General features: G+C 44.5%; 11 non-coding genes and 1 pseudogene across 11 annotated transcripts; all 12 read left to right on the plus strand.

The window, feature by feature from the left end:
• Positions 1 to 816: 816 nt before the first annotated feature.
• Positions 817 to 935, plus strand: LOC125737114 (5S ribosomal RNA). Its single transcript, XR_007396381.1, has one exon. It is a non-coding gene; the product is annotated as a 5S ribosomal RNA (ribosomal RNA).
• A 1,077-nt stretch (positions 936 to 2,012) lies between these two features.
• LOC125731993 (5S ribosomal RNA) lies at positions 2,013 to 2,131 on the plus strand (annotated as a pseudogene).
• Positions 2,132 to 3,209: 1,078 nt separating this feature from the next.
• LOC125735336 (5S ribosomal RNA) lies at positions 3,210 to 3,328 on the plus strand. The gene has a single exon (XR_007394633.1). It is a non-coding gene; the product is annotated as a 5S ribosomal RNA (ribosomal RNA).
• A 1,076-nt stretch (positions 3,329 to 4,404) lies between these two features.
• Positions 4,405 to 4,523, plus strand: LOC125732557 (5S ribosomal RNA). Its single transcript, XR_007391933.1, has one exon. It is a non-coding gene; the product is annotated as a 5S ribosomal RNA (ribosomal RNA).
• A 1,077-nt stretch (positions 4,524 to 5,600) lies between these two features.
• On the plus strand, positions 5,601 to 5,719 carry LOC125735078 (5S ribosomal RNA). The gene has a single exon (XR_007394377.1). It is a non-coding gene; the product is annotated as a 5S ribosomal RNA (ribosomal RNA).
• A 1,078-nt stretch (positions 5,720 to 6,797) lies between these two features.
• LOC125736730 (5S ribosomal RNA) lies at positions 6,798 to 6,916 on the plus strand. Its single transcript, XR_007396002.1, has one exon. It is a non-coding gene; the product is annotated as a 5S ribosomal RNA (ribosomal RNA).
• A 1,071-nt stretch (positions 6,917 to 7,987) lies between these two features.
• LOC125733859 (5S ribosomal RNA) lies at positions 7,988 to 8,106 on the plus strand. The gene has a single exon (XR_007393192.1). It is a non-coding gene; the product is annotated as a 5S ribosomal RNA (ribosomal RNA).
• A 1,079-nt stretch (positions 8,107 to 9,185) lies between these two features.
• Positions 9,186 to 9,304, plus strand: LOC125736084 (5S ribosomal RNA). Its single transcript, XR_007395367.1, has one exon. It is a non-coding gene; the product is annotated as a 5S ribosomal RNA (ribosomal RNA).
• Positions 9,305 to 10,382: 1,078 nt separating this feature from the next.
• Positions 10,383 to 10,501, plus strand: LOC125736051 (5S ribosomal RNA). Its single transcript, XR_007395334.1, has one exon. It is a non-coding gene; the product is annotated as a 5S ribosomal RNA (ribosomal RNA).
• A 1,084-nt stretch (positions 10,502 to 11,585) lies between these two features.
• On the plus strand, positions 11,586 to 11,704 carry LOC125734339 (5S ribosomal RNA). The gene has a single exon (XR_007393655.1). It is a non-coding gene; the product is annotated as a 5S ribosomal RNA (ribosomal RNA).
• Positions 11,705 to 12,782: 1,078 nt separating this feature from the next.
• Positions 12,783 to 12,901, plus strand: LOC125732955 (5S ribosomal RNA). The gene has a single exon (XR_007392316.1). It is a non-coding gene; the product is annotated as a 5S ribosomal RNA (ribosomal RNA).
• Positions 12,902 to 13,979: 1,078 nt separating this feature from the next.
• On the plus strand, positions 13,980 to 14,098 carry LOC125735394 (5S ribosomal RNA). Its single transcript, XR_007394690.1, has one exon. It is a non-coding gene; the product is annotated as a 5S ribosomal RNA (ribosomal RNA).
• The last annotated feature ends 826 nt before the right edge of the window (positions 14,099 to 14,924 follow it).

Genomic DNA, 14,924 nt, shown 5'->3' on the forward strand with positions numbered 1-14,924 from the left:
ATAAAGAGACAGCTTTTTACACACAGTTTTAAACAAAGTACTGATATAATTCCTCTTCAACTCACCGCTTTGTTTTCCATGCAAAAACCACTTCGCCACAGAAGACTCGATATTATTGGCATAGCAAGGTCTGCTCTTCTCCTCCTTTCAAAACTTGCTAAAAGCTGTATTTAAAAGAGCAGGTTGGCCGGGGTGATTCACACCCTTCAATGCCAGATTAATGTTTAGGTTAGTGGGAATCACAGAGGAATTAGGGATGGAAACTTCTTTGCTGGTGGTAGAAGTGGTCTGGTGAATTTTTAGAGAGAAGAGGCCGTCGATGTTTGAATGTAGAAAATTGTTCTATCTGCAGCCTGCAGTATGGACTTGTTGGTGTGTGTAGCTCCCAGTGTTCTGACAGCGCGACGTTTTGGGGAAGCATGTGATTCAGCAGCTACCAGTGGGCTTCGTGCGGCGGAGATTTTGTGGCTGTTAGCGGAGTTGATAACAGAGAGTCGTTAAGAGAAGCCTGCATGCGGTAGGCAAAGGAGTAATGTTTGCCGGCGGGGGACATGCGGCGATTAACCTGTGCGGTAGTGAAAAGGAGTTAAAGAGAAGGAAGTGTGCGGATGCGGAAAGAATGGAATAATTGTGGTAGGCTGCCGGCTGAGTAGTTTGGTGAATGTTTGGTGTGGGTCCGGCGCTGCCGATTGGATGGTGAGGCTGCAGTGTGAGTCAGATAAAAAAAAAAAAAAAAACATTAGTAGGATCCAATGGGACCAACTGGCATGTATAGAGGCGTGTAATGCAAAAGGGCTGTTTTTGGTAGCGTCTCTCGCTTATGGCCATGCCACCCTGAATACGCCCGATCTCATCCGATCTCGGAAGCCAAGCAGAGTAGGGTCTGGTTAGTACTTGGATGGGAGACCTCCTGGGAATACCAGGTTCTGTAAGCTTTTCTCACTTTTACTTTATACAGGGGGCGCTCCACTTCACGATTAATTTAAATCTATCACTCCCCTTCCATTTTACTATTTTATATATATATATATATATTTTTCTCTCATTCATAAAGGCAGCTTTTACACACCGTTTTACTCTAAATACTTCCTGGTAATTCTAGGTGCTGTAAGCTGTTCGTGCCTTTATTCCACCAGGGCGCGATCTTCTCACAAACTTGAAGACTGTCACTCCCCATTCACGTTTTACAACTTATTGTTAATGATAAAGAGACAGCTTTTTACACACAGTTTTAAACAAAGTACTGATATTATTCCTCTTCAACTGACCGCTTTGTTTTCTATGCAAAAACCACTTCGCCACAGAAGACTCGATATTATTGGCATAGCAAGTTCTGCTCTTCTCCTTTCAAAACTTGCTAAAAGCTGTATTTAAAAGAACAGATTGGCCGGGGTAATTCACACCCTTCAATGCCAGCTTAATGTTTAGGTTAGTGGGAATCACAGAGGAATTAGGGATGGAAACTTCTTTGCTGGTGGTAGAAGCGGTCTGGTGAATTTTTAGAGAGAAGAGGTCGTCGATGTTTGAATGTAGAAAATTGTTCTGGCTGCAGCCTGCAGTATGGACTTGTTGGTGTGTGTAGCTCCCAGTGTTCTGACAGCGCGACGTTTTGGGGAAGCATGTGATTCAGCAGCTACCAGTGGGCTTCGTGCGGCGGAGATTTTCTGGCTGTTAGCGGAGTTGATAACAGAGGGTCGTTAAGAGAAGCCTGCATGCAGTAGGCAAAGGAGTAATGTTTGCCGGCGGGGGACGTGCGGCGATTAACCTGTGCGGTAGTGAAAAGGAGTTAAAAAGAAGGAAGTGTGCGGATGCGGAAAGAATGGAATAATTGTGGTAGGCTGCCGGCTGAGTAGTTTGGTGAATGTTTGGTGTGGGTGCGGCGCTGCCGATTGGATGGTGGTGCTGCAGTGTGAGTCAGATAAAAAAAAAAAAACAGGAGTAGGATCCAATGGGACTAACTGGCATGTATAGAGGCGTGTAATGCAAAAGGGCTGTTTTTCTTAGCAGCTCTCGCTAACGGCCATACCACCCTGAACACGCCCGATCTCGTCTGATCTCGGAAGCTAAGCGGGGTAATGTCTGGTTAGTACTTGGATGGGAGACTACTTGGGAATACTACGTGCTGTAAGCTTTTCTCACTTTTACTTTATACAGGGGGCGCTCCACTTCACGATTAATTTAAATCTATCACTCCCCTTCCATTTTACTATTTTAGATATATAATTTTTTCTCTCATTCATAAAGGCAGCCTTTACACACCGTTTTACTCTAAATTCTGCCTGGTAGTTCTAGGTGCTGTAAGCTGTTCGTGCCTTTATTCCACCAGGGAGCGATCTTCTCACAAACTTGAAGACTGTCACTCCCTATTCACGTTTTACAACTTATTGTTAATGATAAAGAGACAGCTTTTTACACACAGTTTTAAACAAAGTACTGATATAATTCCTCTTCAACTCACCGCTTTGTTTTCTATGCAAAAACCACTTCGCCACAGAAGACTCGATATTATTGGCATAGCAAGGTCTGCTCTTCTCCTCCTTTCAAAACTTGCTAAAAGCTGTATTTAAAAGAGCAGGTTGGCCGGGGTGATTCACACCCTTCAATGCCAGATTAATGTTTAGGTTAGTGGGAATCACAGAGGAATTAGGGATGGAAACTTCTTTGCTGGTGGTAGAAGTGGTCTGGTGAATTTTTAGAGAGAAGAGGCCGTCGATGTTTGAATGTAGAAAATTGTTCTATCTGCAGCCTGCAGTATGGACTTGTTGGTGTGTGTAGCTCCCAGTGTTCTGACAGCGCGACGTTTTGGGGAAGCATGTGATTCAGCAGCTACCAGTGGGCTTCGTGCGGCGGAGATTTTGTGGCTGTTAGCGGAGTTGATAACAGAGAGTCGTTAAGAGAAGCCTGCATGCGGTAGGCAAAGGAGTAATGTTTGCCGGCGGGGGACATGCGGCGATTAACCTGTGCGGTAGTGAAAAGGAGTTAAAGAGAAGGAAGTGTGCGGATGCGGAAAGAATGGAATAATTGTGGTAGGCTGCCGGCTGAGTAGTTTGGTGAATGTTTGGTGTGGGTCCGGCGCTGCCGATTGGATGGTGGGGCTGCAGTGTGAGTCAGATAAAAAAAAAAAAAAAACCAGGAGTAGGATCCAATGGGACCAACTGGCATGTATAGAGGCGTGTAATGCAAAAGGGCTGTTTTTGGTAGCGTCTCTCGCTTATGGCCATGCCACCCTGAATACGCCCGATCTCATCCGATCTCGGAAGCCAAGCAGAGTAGGGTCTGGTTAGTACTTGGATGGGAGACCTCCTGGGAATACCAGGTGCTGTAAGCTTTTCTCACTTTTACTTTATACAGGGGGCACTCCACTTCACGATTAATTTAAATCTATCACTCCCCTTACGTTTTACTATTTTATATATGTATTTTTTTTCTCTCATTCATAAAGGCAGCTTTTAGAAACCGTTTTACTCTAAATACTTCCTGGTAATTCTAGGTGCTGTAAGCTGTTCGTGCCTTTATTCCACCAGGGCGCGATCTTCTCACAAACTTGAAGACTGTCACTCCCCATTCACGTTTTACAACTTATTGTTAATGATAAAGAGACAGCTTTTTACACACAGTTTTAAACAAAGTACTGATATTATGCCTCTTCAACTGACCGCTTTGTTTTCTATGCAAAAACCACTTCGCCACAGAAGACTCGATATTATTGGCATAGCAAGTTCTGCTCTTCTCCTTTCAAAACTTGCTAAAAGCTGTATTTAAAAGAACAGATTGGCCGGGGTAATTCACACCCTTCAATGCCAGCTTAATGTTTAGGTTAGTGGGAATCACAGAGGAATTAGGGATGGAAACTTCTTTGCTGGTGGTAGAAGCGGTCTGGTGAATTTTTAGAGAGAAGAGGCCGTCGATGTTTGAATGTAGAAAATTGTTCTGGCTGCAGCCTGCAGTATGGACTTGTTGGTGTGTGTAGCTCCCAGTGTTCTGACAGCGCGACGTTTTGGGGAAGCATGTGATTCAGCAGCTACCAGTGGGCTTCGTGCGGCGGAGATTTTGTGGCTGTTAGCGGAGTTGATAACAGAGGGTCGTTAAGAGAAGACTGCATGCAGTAGGCAAAGGAGTAATGTTTGCCGGCGGGGGACGTGCGGCGATTAACCTGTGCGGTAGTGAAAAGGAGTTAAAAAGAAGGAAGTGTGCGGATGCGGAAAGAATGGAATAATTGTGGTAGGCTGCCGGCTGAGTAGTTTGGTGAATGTTTGGTGTGGGTCCGGCGCTGCCGATTGGATGGTGGTGCTGCAGTGTGAGTCAGATAAAAAAAAAAAAAAAACCAGGAGTAGGATCCAATGGGACTAACTGGCATGTATAGACGCGTGTAATGCAAAAGGGCTGTTTTTGGTCATGTCTCTCGCTTATGGCCATACCACCCTGAACACGCCCGATCTCATCCGATCTCGGAAGCCAAGCAGGGTAGGGTCTGGTTAGTACTTGGATGGGAGACCTCCTGGGAATACCAGGTGCTGTAAGCTTTTCTCACTTTTACTTTATACAGGGGGCGCTCCACTTCACGATTAATTTAAATCTATCACTCCCCTTCCATTTTACTATTTTATATATATATATATATTTTTCTCTCATTCATAAAGGCAGCTTTTACACACCGTTTTACTCTAAATACTTCCTGGTAATTCTAGGTGCTGTAAGCTGTTCGTGCCTTTATTCCACCAGGGCGCGATCTTCTCACAAACTTGAAGACTGTCACTCCCCATTCACGTTTTACAACTTATTGTTAATGATAAAGAGACAGCTTTTTACACACAGTTTTAAACAAAGTACTGATATTATTCCTCTTCAACTGACCGCTTTGTTTTCTATGCAAAAACCACTTCGCCACAGAAGACTCGATATTATTGGCATAGCAAGTTCTGCTCTTCTCCTTTCAAAACTTGCTAAAAGCTGTATTTAAAAGAACAGATTGGCCGGGGTAATTCACACCCTTCAATGCCAGCTTAATGTTTAGGTTAGTGGGAATCACAGAGGAATTAGGGATGGAAACTTCTTTGCTGGTGGTAGAAGCGGTCTGGTGAATTTTTAGAGAGAAGAGGCCGTCGATGTTTGAATGTAGAAAATTGTTCTGGCTGCAGCCTGCAGTATGGACTTGTTGGTGTGTGTAGCTCCCAGTGTTCTGACAGCGCGACGTTTTGGGGAAGCATGTGATTCAGCAGCTACCAGTGGGCTTCGTGCGGCGGAGATTTTGTGGCTGTTAGCGGAGTTGATAACAGAGGGTCGTTAAGAGAAGCCTGCATGCAGTAGGCAAAGGAGTAATGTTTGCCGGCGGGGGACGTGCGGCGATTAACCTGTGCGGTAGTGAAAAGGAGTTAAAAAGAAGGAAGTGTGCGGATGCGGAAAGAATGGAATAATTGTGGTAGGCTGCCGGCTGAGTAGTTTGGTGAATATTTGGTGTAGGTGCGGCGCTGCCGATTGGATGGTGGTGCTGCAGTGTGAGTCAGATAAAAAAAAAAAAAACCAGGAGTAGGATCCAATGGGACTAACTGGCATGTATAGACGCGTGTAATGCAAAAGGGCTGTTTTTGGTCGCGTATCTCGCTTATGGCCATACCACCCTGAACACGCCCGATCTCATCAGATTTCGGAAGTCAAGCAGGGTAGGGTCTGGTTAGTACTTGTATGGGAGACCTCCTGGGAATACCAGGTGCTGTAAGCTTTTCTCACTTTTACTTTATACAGGGGGCGCTCCACTTCACGATTAATTTAAATCTATCACTCCCCTTCCATTTTACTATTTTATATATATATATATATATTTTTCTCTCATTCATGAAGGCAGCTTTTACACACGTTTTACTCTAAATACTTCCTGGTATTTCTAGGTGCTGTAAGCTGTTCGTGCCTTTATTCCACCAGGGCGCGATCTTCTCACAAAGTTGAAGACTGTCACTCCCCATTCACGTTTTACAACTTATTGTTAATGATAAAGAGACAGCTTTTTACACACAGTTTTAAACAAAGTACTGATATTATTCCTCTTCAACTGACCGCTTTGTTTTCTATGCAAAAACCACTTCGCCACAGAAGACTCGATATTATTGGCATAGCAAGTTCTGCTCTTCTCCTTTCAAAACTTGCTAAAAGCTGTATTTAAAAGAACAGATTGGCCGGGGTAATTCACACCCTTCAATGCCAGCTTAATGTTTAGGTTAGTGGGAATCACAGAGGAATTAGGGATGGAAACTTCTTTGCTGATGGTAGAAGCGGTCTGGTGAATTTTTAGAGAGAAGAGGCCGTCGATGTTTGAATGTAGAAAATTGTTCTGGCTGCAGCCTGCAGTATGGACTTGTTGGTGTGTGTAGCTCCCAGTGTTCTGACAGCGCGACGTTTTGGGGAAGCATGTGATTCAGCAGCTACCAGTGGGCTTCGTGCGGCGGAGATTTTGTGGCTGTTAGCGGAGTTGATAACAGAGGGTCGTTTAGAGAAGCCTGCATGCGCTAGGCAAATGAGTAATGTTTGCCGGCGGGGGATGTGCGGCGATTAACCTGTGCGGTAGTGAAAAGGACTTAAAGAGAAGGAAGTGTGCGGATGCGAAAAGAATGGAATAATTGTGGTAGGCTGCCGGCTGAGTAGTTTGGTGAATGTTTGGTGTGGGTGCGGCACTGCCGATTGGATGGTGGTGCTGCAGTGTGAGTCAGATAAAAAAAAAAAAAAACACGAGTAGGATCCAATGGGACTAACTGGCTTGTATAGAGGCGTGTAATGCAAAAGGGCTGTTTTTGTTCGTGGCTCTCGCTTATGGCCATACCACCCTGAACACGCCCGATCTCGTCTGATCTCGGAAGCTAAGAGGGGTAGGGTCTGGTTAGTACTTGGATGGGAGACTGCTTGGGAATACCAGGTGCTGTAAGCTTTTCTCACTTTTACTTTATACAGGGGGCACTCCACCTCACGATTAATTTAAATCTATCACTCCCCTTCCGTTTTACTATTTTATATATTTCTTTTTTCTCTCATTCATAAAGGCAGCTTTTACACACGTTTTACTCTAAATACTGCCTGGTAATTCTAGGTGCTGTAAGCTGTTCGTGCCTTTATTCCACCAGGGCGCGATCTTCTCACAAACTTGAAGACTGTCACTCCCCATGCACGTTTTACAACTTATTGTTAATGATAAAGAGACAGCTTTTTACACACAGTTTTAAACAAAGTACTGATATTATTCCTCTTCAACTGACCGCTTTGTTTTCTATGCAAAAACCACTTCGCCACAGAAGACTCGATATTATTGGCATAGCAAGTTCTGCTCTTCTCCTTTCAAAACTTGCTAAAAGCTGTATTTAAAAGAACAGATTGGCCGGGGTAATTCACACCCTTCAATGCCAGCTTAATGTTTAGGTTAGTGGGAATCACAGAGGAATTAGGGATGGAAACTTCTTTGCTGGTGGTAGAAGCGGTCTGGTGAATTTTTAGAGAGAAGAGGCCGTTGATGTTTGAATGTAGAAAATTGTTCTGGCTGCAGCCTGCAGTATGGACTTGTTGGTGTGTGTAGCTCCCAGTGTTCTGACAGCGCAACGTTTTGGGGAAGCATGTGATTCAGCAGCTACCAGTGGGCTTCGTGCGGCGGAGATTTTGTGGCTGTTAGCGGAGTTGATAACAGAGGGTCGTTAAGAGAAGCCTGCATGCAGTAGGCAAAGGAGTAATGTTTGCTGGCGGGGGACGTGCGGCGATTAACCTGTGCGGTAGTGAAAAGGAGTTAAAGAGAAGGAAGTGTGCGGATGCGGAAAGAATGGAATAATTGTGGTAGGCTGCCGGCTGAGTAGTTTGGTGAATGTTTGGTGTGGGTGCGGCACTGCCGATTGGATGGTGGTGCTGCAGTGTGAGTCAGATAAAAAAAAAAAAAAACAGGAGTAGGATCCAATGGGACTAACTGGCATGTATAGAGGCGTGTAATGCAAAAGGGATGTTTTTGGTGGCATCTCTCGCTTACGGCCATACCACCCTGAACATGCCCGATCTCGTCTGATCTCGGAAACAAAGCAGGGTAGGGTCTGGTTAGTACTTGGATGGGAGACCACCTGGGAATACCAGGTGCTGTAAGCTTTTCTCACTTTTACTTTATACAGGGGGCTTTCCACTTCACGATTAATTTAAATCTATCACTCCCCTTCCATTTTACTATTTTATATATATATATATTTTTTTTTTCTCTCATTCATAAAGGCAGCTTTTAGAAACCGTTTTACTCTAAATACTTCCTGGTAATTCTAGGTGCTGTAAGCTGTTCGTGCCTTTATTCCACCAGGGCGCGATCTTCTCACAAACTTGAAGACTGTCACTCCCCATTCACGTTTTACAACTTATTGTTAATGATAAAGAGACAGCTTTTTACACACAGTTTTAAACAAAGTACTGATATTATGCCTCTTCAACTGACCGCTTTGTTTTCTATGCAAAAACCACTTCGCCACGGAAGACTCGATATTATTGGCATAGCAAGTTCTGCTCTTCTCCTTTCAAAACTTGCTAAAAGCTGTATTTAAAAGAACAGATTGGCCGGGGTAATTCACACCCTTCAATGCCAGCTTAATGTTTAGGTTAGTGGGAATCACAGAGGAATTAGGGATGGAAACTTCTTTGCTGGTGGTAGAAGCGGTCTGGTGAATTTTTAGAGAGAAGAGGCCGTCGATGTTTGAATGTAGAAAATTGTTCTGGCTGCAGCCTGCAGTATGGACTTGTTGGTGTGTGTAGCTCCCAGTGTTCTGACAGCGCAACGTTTTGGGGAAGCATGTGATTCAGCAGCTACCAGTGGGCTTCGTGCGGCGGAGATTTTGTGGCTGTTAGCGGAGTTGATAACAGAGGGTCGTTAAGAGAAGACTGCATGCAGTAGGCAAAGGAGTAATGTTTGCCGGCGGGGGACGTGCGTCGATTAACCTGTGCGGTAGTGAAAAGGAGTTAAAAAGAAGGAAGTGTGCGGATGCGGAAAGAATGGAATAATTGTGGTAGGCTGCCGGCTGAGTAGTTTGGTGAATGTTTGGTGTGGGTCCGGCGCTGCCGATTGGATGGTGGGGCTGCAGTGTGAGTCAGATAAAAAAAAAAAAAACAGGAGTAGGATCCAATGGGACTAACTGGCATGTATAGACGCGTGTAATGCAAAAGGGCTGTTTTTGGTAGCATCTCTCGCTTACGGCCATACCACCCTGAACACGCCCGATCTCGTCTGATCTAGGAAGCCAAGCAGGGTAGGGTCTGGTTAGTACTTGGATGGGAGACCTCCTGGGAGTACCAGGTGCTGTAAGCCTTTCTCACTTACTTTATACAGGGGGCGCTCCACTTCACGATTAATTTAAATCTATCACTCCCCTTCCATTTTACTATTTTATATATATATATATATTTTTTTCTCTCATTCCTAAAGGCAGCTTTTAGAAACCGTTTTACTCTAAATACTTCCTGGTAATTCTAGGTGCTGTAAGCTGTTCGTGCCTTTATTCCACCAGGGCGCGATCTTCACACAAACTTGAAGACTGTCACTCCCCATTCACGTTTTACAACTTATTGTTAATGATAAAGAGACAGCTTTTTACACACAGTTTTAAACAAAGTACTGATATTATTCCTCTTCAACTGACCGCTTTGTTTTCTATGCAAAAACCACTTCGCCACAGAAGACTCGATATTATTGGCATAGCAAGTTCTGCTCTTCTCCTTTCAAAACTTGCTAAAAGCTGTATTTAAAAGAACAGATTGGCCGGGGTAATTCACACCCTTCAATGCCAGCTTAATGTTTAGGTTAGTGGGAATCACAGAGGAATTAGGGATGGAAACTTCTTTGCTGGTGGTAGAAGCGGTCTGGTGAATTTTTAGAGAGAAGAGGCCGTCGATGTTTGAATGTAGAAAATTGTTCTGGCTGCAGCCTGCAGTATGGACTTGTTGGTGTGTGTAGCTCCCAGTGTTCTGACAGCGCGACGTTTTGGGGAAGCATGTGATTCAGCAGCTACCAGTGGGCTTCGTGCGGCGGAGATTTTGTGGCTGTTAGCGGAGTTGATAACAGAGGGTCGTTAAGAGAAGCCTACATGCAGTAGGCAAAGAAGTAATGTTTGCTGGCGGGGGACGTGCGGCGATTAACCTGTGCGGTAGTGAAAAGGAGTTAAAAAGAAGGAAGTGTGCGGATGCGGAAAGAATGGAATAATTGTGGTAGGCTGCCGGCTGAGTAGTTTGGTGAATGTTTGGTGTGGGTCCGGCGCTGCCGATTGGATGGTGGGGCTGCAGTGTGAGTCAGATAAAAAAAAAAAAAAAACAGGAGTAGGATCCAATGGGACTAACTGGCATGTATAGACGCGTGTAATGCAAAAGCGCTGTTTTTGGCAGCATCTCTCGCTTACGGCCATACCACCCTGAACACGCCCGATCTCGTCTGATCTCAGAAGCCAAGCAGGGTAGGGTCTGTTTAGTACTTGGATGGGAGACCTCCTGAGAATACCAGGTGCTGTAAGCCTTTCTCACTTTTACTTTATACAGGGGGCGCTCCACTTCACGATTAATTTAAATCTATCACTCCCCTTCCATTTTACTATTTTATATATATATATATATATTTTTTTTTTCTCTCATTCCTAAAGGCAGCTTTTAGAAACCGTTTTACTCTAAATACTTCCTGGTAATTCTAGGTGCTGTAAGCTGTTCGTGCCTTTATTCCACCAGGGCGCGATCTTCTCACAAACTTGAAGACTGTCACTCCCCATTCACGTTTTACAACTTATTGTTAATGATAAAGAGACAGCTTTTTACACACAGTTTTAAACAAAGTACTGATATTATTCCTCTTCAACTGACCGCTTTGTTTTCTATGCAAAAACCACTTCGCCACAGAAGACTCGATATTATTGGCATAGCAAGTTCTGCTCTTCTCCTTTCAAAACTTGCTAAAAGCTGTATTTAAAAGAACAGATTGGCCGGGGTAATTCACACCCTTCAATGCCAGCTTAATGTTTAGGTTAGTGGGAATCACAGAGGAATTAGGGATGGAAACTTCTTTGCTGGTGGTAGAAGCGGTCTGGTGAATTTTTAGAGAGAAGAGGCCGTCGATGTTTGAATGTAGAAAATAGTTCTGGCTGCAGCCTGCATTATGGACTTGTTGGTGTGTGTAGCTCCCAATGTTCTGACAGCGCGACGTTTTGGGGAAGCATGTGATTCAGCAGCTACCAGTGGGCTTCGTGCGGCGGAGATTTTGTGGCTGTTAGCGGAGTTGATAACAGAGGGTCGTTAAGAGAAGCCTACATGCAGTAGGCAAAGGATTAATGTTTGCTGGCGGGGGACGTGCGGCGATTAACCTGTGCGGTAGTGAAAAGGAGTTAAAAAGAAGGAAGTGTGCGGATGCGGAAAGAATGGAATAATTGTGGTAGGCTGCCGGCTGAGTAGTTTGGTGAATGTTTGGTGTGGGTCCGGCGCTGCCGATTGGATGGTGGGGCTGCAGTGTGAGTCAGATAAAAAAAAAAAAAAACAGGAGTAGGATCCAATGGGACTAACTGGCATGTATAGACGCGTGTAATGCAAAAGCGCTGTTTTTGGCAGCATCTCTCGCTTACGGCCATACCACCCTGAACACGCCCGATCTCATCTGATCTCAGAAGCCAAGCAGGGTAGGGTCTGGTTAGTACTTGGATGGGAGACCTCCTGAGAATACCAGGTGCTGTAAGCCTTTCTCACTTTTACTTTATACAGGGGGCGCTCCACTTCACGATTAATTTAAATCTATCACTCCCCTTCCATTTTACTATTTTATATATATAAATTTTTTTTTTTCTCTTATTCCTAAAGGCAGCTTTTAGAAACCGTTTTACTCTAAATACTTCCTGGTAATTCTAGGTGCTGTAAGCTGTTCGTGCCTTTATTCCACCAGGGCGCGATCTTCTCACAAACTTGAAGACTGTCACTCCCCATTCACGTTTTACAACATATTGTTAATGATAAAGAGACAGCTTTTTACACACAGTTTTAAACAAAGTACTGATATTATTTCTCTTCAACTCACCGCTTTGTTTTCTATGCAAAAACCACTTCGCCACAGAAGACTCGATATTATTGGCATAGCAAGTTCTGCTCTTCTCCTTTCAAAACTTGCTAAAAGCTGTATTTAAAAGAACAGATTGGCCGGGGTAATTCACACCCTTCAATGCCAGCTTAATGTTTAGGTTAGTGGGAATCACAGAGGAATTAGGGATGGAAACTTCTTTGCTGGTGGTAGAAGCGGTCTGGTGAATTTTTAGAGAGAAGAGGCCGTCGATGTTTGAATGTAGAAAATAGTTCTGGCTGCAGCCTGCAGTATGGACTTGTTGGTGTGTGTAGCTCCCAGTGTTCTGACAGCGCGACGTTTTGGGGAAGCATGTGATTCAGCAGCTACCAGTGGGTTTCGTGCGGCGGAGATTTTGTGGCTGTTAGCGGAGTTGATAACAGAGGGTCGTTAAGAGAAGCCTACATGCAGTAGGCAAAGGAGTAATGTTTGCTGGCGGGGGACGTGCGGCGATTAACCTGTGCGGTAGTGAAAAGGAGTTAAAAAGAAGGAAGTGTGCGGATGCGGAAAGAATGGAATAATTGTGGTAGGCTGCCGGCTGAGTAGTTTGGTGAATGTTTGGTGTGGGTCCGGCGCTGCCGATTGGATGGTGGGGCTGCAGTGTGAGTCAGATAAAAAAAAAAAAAACAGGAGTAGGATCCAATGGGACTAACTGGCATGTATAGACGCGTGCAATGCAAAAGGGCTGTTTTTGGTAGCATCTCTCGCTTACGGCCATACCACCCTGAACACGCCCGATCTCGTCTGATCTCGGAAGCTAAGCAGGGTAGGGTCTGGTTAGTACTTGGATGGGAGACCACCTGGGAATACCAGGTGCTGTAATCTTTTCTCACTTTTACTTTATACAGGGGGCGCTCCACTTCACGATTAATTTAAATCTATCACTCCCCTTCCATTTTACTATTTTATATATATATATATTTTTTTTTCTCTCATTCATAAAGGCAGCTTTTAGAAACCGTTTTACTCTAAATAATTCCTGGTAATTCTAGGTGCTGTAAGCTGTTCGTGCCTTTATTCCACCAGGGCGCGATCTTCTCACAAACTTGAAGACTGTCACTCCCCATTCACGTTTTACAACTTATTGTTAATGATAAAGAGACAGCTTTTTACACACAGTTTTAAACAAAGTACTGATATTATTCCTCTTCAACTGACCGCTTTGTTTTCTATGCAAAAACCACTTCGCCACAGAAGACTCGATATTATTGGCATAGCAAGTTCTGCTCTTCTCCTTTCAAAACTTGCTAAAAGCTGTATTTAAAAGAACAGATTGGCCGGGGTAATTCACACCCTTCAATGCCAGCTTAATGTTTAGGTTAGTGGGAATCACAGAGGAATTAGGGATGGAAACTTCTTTGCTGGTGGTAGAAGCGGTCTGGTGAATTTTTAGAGAGAAGAGGCCGTCGATGTTTGAATGTAGAAAATAGTTCTGGCTGCAGCCTGCAGTATGGACTTGTTGGTGTGTGTAGCTCCCAGTGTTCTGACAGCGCGACGTTTTGGGGAAGCATGTGATTCAGCAGCTACCAGTGGGTTTCGTGCGGCGGAGATTTTGTGGCTGTTAGCGGAGTTGATAACAGAGGGTCGTTAAGAGAAGCCTACATGCAGTAGGCAAAGGAGTAATGTTTGCTGGCGGGGGACGTGCGGCGATTAACCTGTGCGGTAGTGAAAAGGAGTTAAAAAGAAGGAAGTGTGCGGATGCGGAAAGAATGGAATAATTGTGGTAGGCTGTCGGCTGAGTAGTTTGGTGAATGTTTGGTGTGGGTCCGGCGCTGCCGATTGGATGGTGGGGCTGCAGTGTGAGTCAGATAAAAAAAAAAAAAACCGGAGTAGGATCCAATGGGACTAACTGGCATGTATAGACGCGTGTAATGTAAAAGGGCTGTTTTTGGTAGCATCTCTCGCTTACGGCCATACCACCCTGAACACGCCCGATCTCGTCTGATCTCGGAAGCTAAGCAGGGTAGGGTCTGGTTAGTACTTGGATGGGAGACCACCTGGGAATACCAGGTGCTGTAAGCTTTTCTCACTTTTACTTTATACAGGGGGCGCTCCACTTCACGATTAATTTAAATCTATCACTCCCCTTCCATTTTACTATTTTATATATATATATATTTTTTCTCTCATTCATAAAGGCAGCTTTTAGAAACCGTTTTACTCTAAATACTTCCTGGTAATTCTAGGTGCTGTAAGCTGTTCGTGCCTTTATTCCACCAGGGCGCGATCTTCTCACAAACTTGAAGACTGTCACTCCCCATTCACGTTTTACAACTTATTGTTAATGATAAAGAGAGAGCTTTTTACACACAGTTTTAAACAAAGTACTGATATTATTCCTCTTCAACTGACCGCTTTGTTTTCTATGCAAAAACCACTTCGCCACAGAAGACTCGATATTATTGGCATAGCAAGTTCTGCTCTTCTCCTTTCAAAACTTGCTAAAAGCTGTATTTAAAAGAACAGATTGGCCGGGGTAATTCACACCCTTCAATGCCAGCTTAATGTTTAGGTTAGTGGGAATCACAGAGGAATTAGGGATGGAAACTTCTTTGCTGGTGGTAGAAGCGGTCTGGTGAATTTTTAGAGAGAAGAGGCCGTCGATGTTTGAATGTAGAAAATAGTTCTGGCTGCAGCCTGCAGTATGGACTTGTTGGTGTGTGTAGCTCCCAGTGTTCTGACAGCGCGACGTTTTGGGGAAGCATGTGATTCAGCAGCTACCAGTGGGTTTCGTGCGGCGGAGATTTTGTGGCTGTTAGCGGAGTTGATAACAGAGGGTCGTTAAGAGAAGCCTACATGCAGTAGGCAAAGGAGTAATGTTTGCTGGCGGGGGACGTGCGGCGATTAA

This window comes from Brienomyrus brachyistius, chromosome 2, assembly GCF_023856365.1.
Source record: "Brienomyrus brachyistius isolate T26 chromosome 2, BBRACH_0.4, whole genome shotgun sequence".
Classification (NCBI taxonomy): Eukaryota; Metazoa; Chordata; class Actinopteri; order Osteoglossiformes; family Mormyridae; genus Brienomyrus; species Brienomyrus brachyistius.